Genomic DNA, 9,202 nt, shown 5'->3' on the forward strand with positions numbered 1-9,202 from the left:
TGAGTGTAGCACCCGAGATTCCTGAAGAGGTGAGTGGGTGAAGTGGAGTCTGAAGAGTTGAGTGCTAGGGGGTGAGGTGGAGTCTGAAGAGGTGAGTGCTAGGGGGTTAGGTGGAGTCTGAAGAGGTGAGTGCTAGGGGGTTAGGTGGAGTCTGAAGAGGTGAGTGGGTGAGGTGGAGTCTGAAGAGGTGAGTGGGTTAGGTGGAGTCTGAAGAGGTGAGTGCTAGGGGGTTAGGTGGAGTCTGAAGAGGTGAGTGGGTGAGGTGGAGTCTGAAGAGGTGAGTGTAGCACCCGAGATTCCTGAAGAGGTGAGTGGGTGAAGTGGAGTCTGAAGAGTTGAGTGCTAGGGGTGAGGTGGAGTCTGAAGAGGTGAGTGCTAGGGGGTGAAGTGGAGTCTGAAGAGGTGAGTGCTAGGGGGTGAGGTGGAGTCTGAAGAGTTGAGTGCTAGGGGTGAGGTGGAGTCTGAAGAGTTGAGTGCTAGGGGTGTGGTGGAGTCTGAAGAGGTGAGTGCTAGGGGGTGAGGTGGAGTCTGAAGAGGTGAGTGCTAGGGGGTGAGGTGGAGTCTGAAGAGTTGAGTGCTAGGGGTGAGGTGGAGTCTGAAGAGGTGAGTGCTAGGGGGTGAAGTGGAGTCTGAAGAGGTGAGTGCTAGGGGGTGAGGTGGAGTCTGAAGAGTTGAGTGCTAGGGGGTTAGGTGGAGTCTGAAGAGTTGAGTGCTAGGGGTGAGGTGGAGTCTGAAGAGTTGAGTGCTAGGGGGTTAGGTGGAGTCTGAAGAGTTGAGTGCTAGGGGTGAGGTGGAGTCTGAAGAGTTGAGTGCTAGGGGGTTAGGTGGAGTCTGAAGAGTTGAGTGCTAGGGGTGAGGTGGAGTCTGAAGAGGTGAGTGCTAGGGGGTGAAGTGGAGTCTGAAGAGTTGAGTGCTAGGGGTGAGGTGGAGTCTGAAGAGGTGAGTGCTAGGGGGTGAGGTGGAGTCTGAAGAGTTGAGTGCTAGGGGTGAGGTGGAGTCTGAAGAGGTGAGTGCTAGGGGGTGAAGTGGAGTCTGAAGAGGTGAGTGCTAGGGGGTGAGGTGGAGTCTGAAGAGTTGAGTGCTAGGGGTGAGGTGGAGTCTGAAGAGTTGAGTGCTAGGGGGTTAGGTGGAGTCTGAAGAGGTGAGTGCTAGGGGGTTAGGTGGAGTCTGAAGAGGTGAGTGGGTGAGGTGGAGTCTGAAGAGGTGAGTGTAGCACCCGAGATTCCGACCTAAGAGTTCCTGTTTGGGGTGTGGCTTAACCACTTGAAACCCTCTATACTTAGTAAACCTGAATTGGCTTTGTACTTGGTGCCCTTTTTTTCTCCTCTCTACGCCAAATCTCTTAGCTGAAAATATATTCGGCCAATGTTCCCCCGCAGATTAGGGATGCTAGGGTTCAAGAAGCTATAAGCCAAACCTTTACCGCTCACGCCAAGAGGGACTCCCTCCTTGGCCAGCGGAGATATTAGTCTAGTTGGGCTTCAGGCTGAGCTACTCTGGCTACACATTGTGAGCTTGTAGATTGACTATTTTCACCCAATGTTCACTCCAGAATAGTTGACACTAGGGTTCCTGTGTGGTTGAATTCACTCTCTGGGTTTTACTGTGTAATGCCATGAAATGTGGGTGGAGTGTTTGATTGGTTCATGTGAAATGTGAGCGGAGCGTTTTCATTGGTTGCACAAGACAGATATGACAAACAACTTAAATATACGAAGAAACGACTGACAATGACCGGTACCAATAATGAAAATAAATAATGTACAGTACTCTGGCCAAAATAGGCCATTATTTAATAATGTTATACCTTAAAAGATTTTGAGAATGGCAGATCTACAAGCTCACAACGCGAGCTTGTAAATCTGCTATTTCTGCTATTTTTGAAAATGTTTCAAAATGTATGAAAATAAATTCTACATGGAAGCGATTATGACGCTTACGTAAATTAATTAATCTGAAAAATAATTCTGATCATCAGCCGATTATGTAATAATTGTGACATAATCCCCAGATTGCACATTTTGAAGATTGATTTTAACCACTTGTTGACCGGGGTCCCCCAGGGGTATGTACTTGTTCCCCTCCTTGTTTTGCCCCATCTTCACCAAACCACCTGAAATAGCCGATCTACAAGCTTGGCTATTTTTTTTACTGAATGTTCTTCTTATCTTTGCCGAATGTTCGCCTGTCATGACCTGCTCAAGAATGTGTTTAAGAAAACCTGAAATTAATATGATTTACCGTTGAAGAAGAGAACACACTGGACAATTAAAGCCTCGATGCTACTGCATCTTCCTCAGAGTCATCGAATACTCTGTTACAAGTAAAAGTATGGTATTCAAAATGTTCTCGAGTAAAAGTACAAAAGTATTGACATCAAAATGTACTTAAAGTACCAAAAGTAAAAGTACTCATTATGCAGAATGTCCCATTTCACAAGTATTCAAAATGTATTAAAATCTTTTGAAAGTAGTAGATTTACAAGCTCACAATGTGGCGCATCGCGACGCATTGTGAGCTTGTAGATCGGCTATTTTCAAATGGCCAAAATATATATAGGACTGAAGTGGTTAATGTATGTTTTGTAATAATAATCTAAATCTACAAAGTAACTAGCAACTAAAGTTTTCAAATAATTGTAGTGGAGTAAAAGTACAATATTTGGATCCGAGATGTAGTGGAGTAAAAGTATTGGAAATTGGACATACTCAAGTACAAATACCTCAAAATTGTACTTAAGTACAGTACTTAAGTAAATGTACTTAGTTACTTTCCACCTCTGTTCATCGATGACTCTGAGGAAGTATCATCGAAACGTCATTCTCTAAATAAGAAAAAGAGGTTGCGCATCAACAATGGGTTTTCTCAGTGGAGTGCTAGACCCAAAATCCAGTATACATCAAAAGTAGGAATAAAAAAAATCAGAGAAAGGTAGCACATCCAAAATTTCAAATAAAAAGGACAAAGTACTCACATTTCACTTTGGCTATATTTCGGCTCATAGCCGAAACGCGTAAGCGTTCATTTATTGGTGCGTGCCAATAAAGAAAGTGGAAATGTGAGTACGTTGTTTATTTGAAGTTTTGGATGTGCCACCTTTTGGGGATTTTTTCTTGGGAATTCTCTTCTTCAACTGCACACACCGGGCTTGCCTCGTTTGGCTGAGGCGCGGCAGTAAGACTCCCTTTCTTTGGAATATGATTTACCATTCGGATGAATAAAAGCTGGCCTTTGTATTCGCGGAGTGGTTTGATATGAATCATTTTAATGCCAAAATACTGTATGTTATATGCACTTTACTGTGTGTTGAGTTATGACGTAAGGCAGATCACGGCTCTTAAGGTTGATCTATGCCCAGTGGAACATCTGTGTCATACAATAAACATTATTTCACCATTTCTTTCCAGTTGAAAGGATGTCATTTTGTAACCGGTCTTTGATTGATTGAATACTTTATTAACACCATTATTAACAGTATTGTAATAAAGCTCAGTAGAATCATACAGTATATTTACAAAGAAAGGAGGGGGGGAGGGTCAGAGGATTCTCAGCGGTGGTGGGAAAAGTACTCTAATTTTCTAATTAAGTAAAAGTATCAATACTGCAACTCTGTTACAAGTGAAAGTCTGGTAATAAAAATTTACTTGAGTAAAAGTACAAAAGTATTGGCATCAGAATGTACTTACAAAGTACCAAAAGTAAAAGTACTTATTATGCAAGTGATCGGCAATGAAAATAGCAGATCTACAAGCTCACAATGCGTCGCATCGCGACAACTTTTGAGAAGCCAAAGACATCTAAAATGACAGAGCTGCGTTCCCGGATTAAATGGGTTCAAACGGTTTTGTTGCAAGGAGTTGCATTGGTGTGGACTGGCCTTAAGCAACTGATCCTAGTTTTCTTCACCTGCTGAGTGTACCGACAAGAGAAGGCGGTTTCAATATGTATTTTGCCATCAGAAGGTCCAGACTGAAGCCACTTTCTGTGTTCCACAGGCACCAATCTGGGAACCCATCGTCAAATAAAAAGGAATAAATAAAAAATCACACCCAGTGTGAAGTGGGCGGTGTGGTCACAGTGGTCATCACAGTGATGGAAGAAGTGATGGAAGAAAAGTAATATTGTGGACCAACCATTGTACACCCCTAACTTAAAAAAAAACATAAATGTGTTTTTTTTAAGTGCATAGTCCTATTTATAGGGCTATGCACATGTGTCATGTTTCACTAGCCAATCACAGTCCTGAATAGACTGTGATTGGCCAATCACGGTGCAGGGTTAGGGGGGTACAATGGTGGCCAATCACAGCGCAGGGTTGGGGGGGTGCAATGGGTGGGGGGGGTACAATGGTGGTCAATCACAGTGCAGCGAATGTCGATGTCCAAACCTCACATATAGGGGCGGTTTCACCGCCCAAAAACAGCGCCCTCTGCTGTTCTTCACTTGTCCATTTGACTCTGGGCTGAGCTGTACTATGCTCACGGGAAACCGGGGTTTTGGTCTGCCCTCAGCCCTCCACTTCCGGTGGTGCGCCTATGTTTTCATTCCCACTAACAATATTTCTCCACGGAACATTTCTCCCAAAGAACATGGATCGTTTTGGTTATAAGCCCACTTGTTTCTAAGATGAAAGGGCAAGTTAACATGTTACTAACTTTCTGTGGTTTTGTCGGCTCCGAGGACGCTATTGTTAAATGAGTTTCGGTTTATTTCCAGTGGGAAACGAGCCGCACACATGTAAATCCCGCCCACTACATTTGATTGGGTAAAGCGCGGCCTGCTTCCTGATCTGAAGGCACGCCCACTTGTAGCCAATGTGCATGGGTTGTCAACACGGCTCCCGGCAGATCCAAGCGCAGCTGGATCTGTTCTTGAGAGATTACACAGGCATTGATGACAAAGATACATTTTGTGGTGAAAAAGTATTTCTGTAAGAAACCTGAAGCTTTATATTAATTATGAATTAATTATGGTTAATGACCATAGTCATTAACCATAGTCAGCACCATAGTCATTATAACCATAGACAGCACCATAGTCATTAACCATAGTCAGCACCATAGTCATTAACCATATTCGGCACCATATAGTCATTAACCATAGTCCTTAACCATAGTCATCAGCACCATAGTCATTAACCATAGTCATTAACCCTAGTCATTAACCATAGTCATTAACCCTAGTCATTAACCATAGTCATTAACCATTGTCAGCGCCATAGTCATTAACCAGTCAGCACCATAGTCATTAACCATAGTCATTAACCATAGTCATTAACTATTGTCAGCACCATATCAGCACCATAGTCAATATTAGTCATTAGTGACGTGTTGTGAGCCGATAGATTGGATATAAAATGTTTATAATAACATGCCCAAAATAGAGATGTTAGGTTGAAAGTAATTTTAAAAAGGTAGAATTAATTAACACAATATAAAACAATAAAAATAAAAACAATAAAAATAAAAATCACTCACTGGCAGGAGTGAACATACATTTAATTATTACAGTTGTGACGGTGGATTAATTGATTGGCAAAAAAAAAAAACGTAAAAAAAAAAAAAAAAAAAACATTTATGAAATCCGGAACGGGAGTGGGGCTCTTCTCTTCAATGGCCGTCCGTGTATGTCCGTCCATGTGTGTCCGTCCGTCCGTCCGTCATCATCATTCTGTCTGTGGTCAGCTCTCCGGCACCGATCAGCGTGAAACTGTGCACGCACACTCCCTGGAGGCCAGAGCAGAACCTCTGGCCCAATTTCTTCACGTTGGCCAGTGAGAGCGCCACCACCAAGTCCGATTTTTTAATTTTTTTTCCATACAGATTTTGTCCAAACATAACACAAATCGGTACACACTATCTCTATAGTCATGTGATCAAGATGGATCTGTCCGATTTTTCATATTCCATCCTGATTGGCTAAGACTGGCTTAAAGAAGTTTGCAGGAGTGGCCCGTTTTGAACAAAATGCTGTGAAACTTGGCACGCACATTCTAGGCCAAGGAAGCATACGGTTTTCAAATCGGCCTCATGATGGTGCTATAGCAGTCCAATTTACATTTTGGCCTATAACTCTTCAACCGTACATGCAAAAAACATACATACAAATTATTCTTCCGTTGGATTCCTTAGATCATTATGCAACTCCCCAAATAGCAACTCCATGCCCATTTCCACCTGACAAGATTTTTCGTCATGTTGCGTTTCGCGTGCGTGTCGACTCCAACACAGCGTGAAAAATTGGCACTGGGTCGAATATCTGCGCTCTTGCCGTGATAGTTGAGTCTTCTTTCACTTTTTCCCCGCCGTTTGGTGCCCCCCAAGATTGGTGCCCTGTGATGCAGTACTTAAAGCCCTACGCATTAAGCCGGCACTGGTGAGGTGGTCCTTTAAGCACTATGTGAAATTATGGCTGACTTGTCTCAAGAAAGGTCTTTCTTCCCAAAACGTCGACCTCTTTCAATAAATCAATGCAGAGGTGATTGTTTTACGCGGGAAATCCGGAAATTTACTTCTTTGGAAATTGGATCTTTGGGGGATTTGATTCTCTTTGACACGGAGGAGACAAAACGCTGCTTCCTTCTCTTTATCGGGCCCCACGGACCTGTGTGTTTAAAGACCTTCTTGAACTTGGCGACTGCAGGCTTCGGAACCGCCTTCTCGGCCTCCGCCGAGGGTTTGGGGACGGCGGTTGTTGTCACCTTTCGTGATCTCCAGAAGAACACTTTCTTCCAGAAACTCATCCTTTTGCGGTTCTTGCTGTTGAGGCGCTCCTCCAAAGCTGTCCTCTCATTGTCCCAAAGAACCTCTTTATTGTTCCAATCGGTCTCTTGCTCTATCCATTCCTTCCGGACGTGACCCAGCTGGTACTGGAGCTCTTTGTTATCATTCTGCAACATATCACATCTCTGCCGGTGGTCGTTCACGGTCTCCTCCAGCCTCTGCTTCCACAGGCCTTCGATCAGGCCCAGCTGCTCCCTCCAGGACTTGTCTCTGTTCAACAAGGCCTTCTTGCTCTTCGACTGGAAGAGCAGGTCGTCCTTCATCGCCACCACCTGGAGCTCCGACGTCTTCTTCTCCTTCTCCATATCTCTGATCGTCCGCTCCATGTCCGTGATCTTCTCGTCCGCGGAGATGAGCTTTTCGTCCAAAACCTCTTTCCACAGACCTTTCATGCGGTCCATCTCGTCCTTCCAGGCCTTCTCAGACGGCGGCGGCGTGCTCACGTTCTCCTGCTGTCTCTCCACGATGAAGTTCTGCTCTGTTTCCTGATGTGGGGGCGGGGCTTGGAAGACGCCGAGCTTCATACTGGTGGGTTTTTTGGCGTTACCCTGGCTCAGTGTTACTCTCGACATCTAACTGTCTCAGTCTGAGTCTCGGAAGACGCATTACTGCTTGACAATGATTAATGCTGCTGAGGTTCTGGGGGTCACGTCTCTTATGCTCTGCAGTTCCATGTGTTGTTTTGATGACGTCACCTCCTCTGACTTGCTCTGATTGGACAGTGGTCAGTCTGACCTGATTCCGCCATATAGAGGTCACTGGCGAACATTTATGTTGTATTAGAAATGTTCACGGTGATATTTGTTGTTATGTCTTGTGAACCCGACATTGTAGCATTAATAATAGTAATAGCTGTCAGGTTTTTAATGGTGTGGATCAGCAGGGGTCTAACTGTGTGTGTGTGTGTGTGCGTGTGCGTGTGCGTGCGTGCGTGCGATATCGTGTTTGGCTGTCAGTAGCTGAAAAGATCAAATATCAAGGTCACGTTCGAAATAACATAACCAAACCTCAATTGTCCCATTTCACAGCAGCCATATTGACAAGTAGTTTTAAATGTTAGCCTTCTTCCTTCACGGCTGTTACCAACATATATTGCATAGTATTGGCACTATTCTGAGTGTAATCTTTCTAGTTAGTTACAGTGTTATCTTAGGCAGTATATAATAGAAAGTGTGTTTCCTTTTTGAATATCATTTTGTACCAGTGCAGGAAACTCATGGGGGCCGTGAAGTCCATGGCAGCTTGGCCCCTGAGTTTGCCCTTCAAAAAATGTATCGGATATGCCCTAAAGCAGTGGTTCCCAGTGGGTCGGCGAAAGGGCCTACTCTGTGTGGAGTTTACATGTTCTCCCCGTGTCTCCTAGGGTAGTTAATACCCTCACAAAAACATGTAGTAATCCTGGTCGCTATATCGCCTCCCCCATGACAGCCGGGGCACCTGATGGAGGGGAAAGGGAACTGGTTGGAATAACGTGTTCCTTCCACACGCTACGTCTAACCAGGGAAACTCCCCCCTGTCAGGTGACAAGAAGGTCAGTTGGCTCTCATGCATTGAAGGAAGCATGAGCTCGGCCCTGGCCTCCCTGGCTGTGGGGGACTGGTGTAGTGCTGGTGTAGGGCTGGTGTAGGGCTGGTGTAGCGCCCAGGATCACTTAGGAAATTGGCACCGGGTGAAAAAAATGGGTTACAAAAAAAAAAAGCAGTGGTTCCCAAACCTTTTTGCTCGTGACTCAAAAAAGACATTTGATGTCTCCCCGGGACCCAAACTAGTGAAATTAGCAGATCTACAAGCTCTCAACGTTGCGTTTCTCTGGATTTGTTTTAGAACTTTCTATTTAATTTCTGAACATGTTAGATGTTTTTCTTATTTTTTTATAATGTTTTTGAAATAAAAATTACACATTTCTAGTAAAAGAAAAAATGGGGGGGAAAAGGATATGTAGTATACCCATAAAAATAGGACCGTGACCCATTGTTTGGGAAACAATGCCCTAAGGCCTTGATAACCCTCCCACACCGCACTTCCCTTTCTTTGTACAAATATTGGTAATTTGTAAATATGAATACATTGTTTTGTGAAATAAACAGGCTTTTTCATTTATTTATTTCACAGCGGCTATTACAAACAAAATGATGTGGACATCAAATGCTCGGGCATTATTTAAGGCCTTTGTTCCCTCAAACAATTGACAACACCAAAGGCCAAGTGGCCTTGCCCCTAATGGTGAAATTCCAAGCTCGTATTGTACATTTACACATGTTCATTATTGGCAAATTAGTTTGCAAGAACTCAGTGGAACTTTCACTTTCATGAAGTGTTTTTTTTCTCCATTCATCTCCCAGTATTTGTTAGTCCTATTAAAATCCGCTAGATGGCGTTATTACATAAAACTCTGCGGATGAGCGGTGTTGGAAAAAGTA

Source organism: Gymnoscopelus braueri (genome assembly GCF_963280865.1).
Source record: "Gymnoscopelus braueri genome assembly, chromosome: 23".
In the NCBI taxonomy this organism is placed as follows: domain Eukaryota; kingdom Metazoa; phylum Chordata; class Actinopteri; order Myctophiformes; family Myctophidae; genus Gymnoscopelus; species Gymnoscopelus braueri.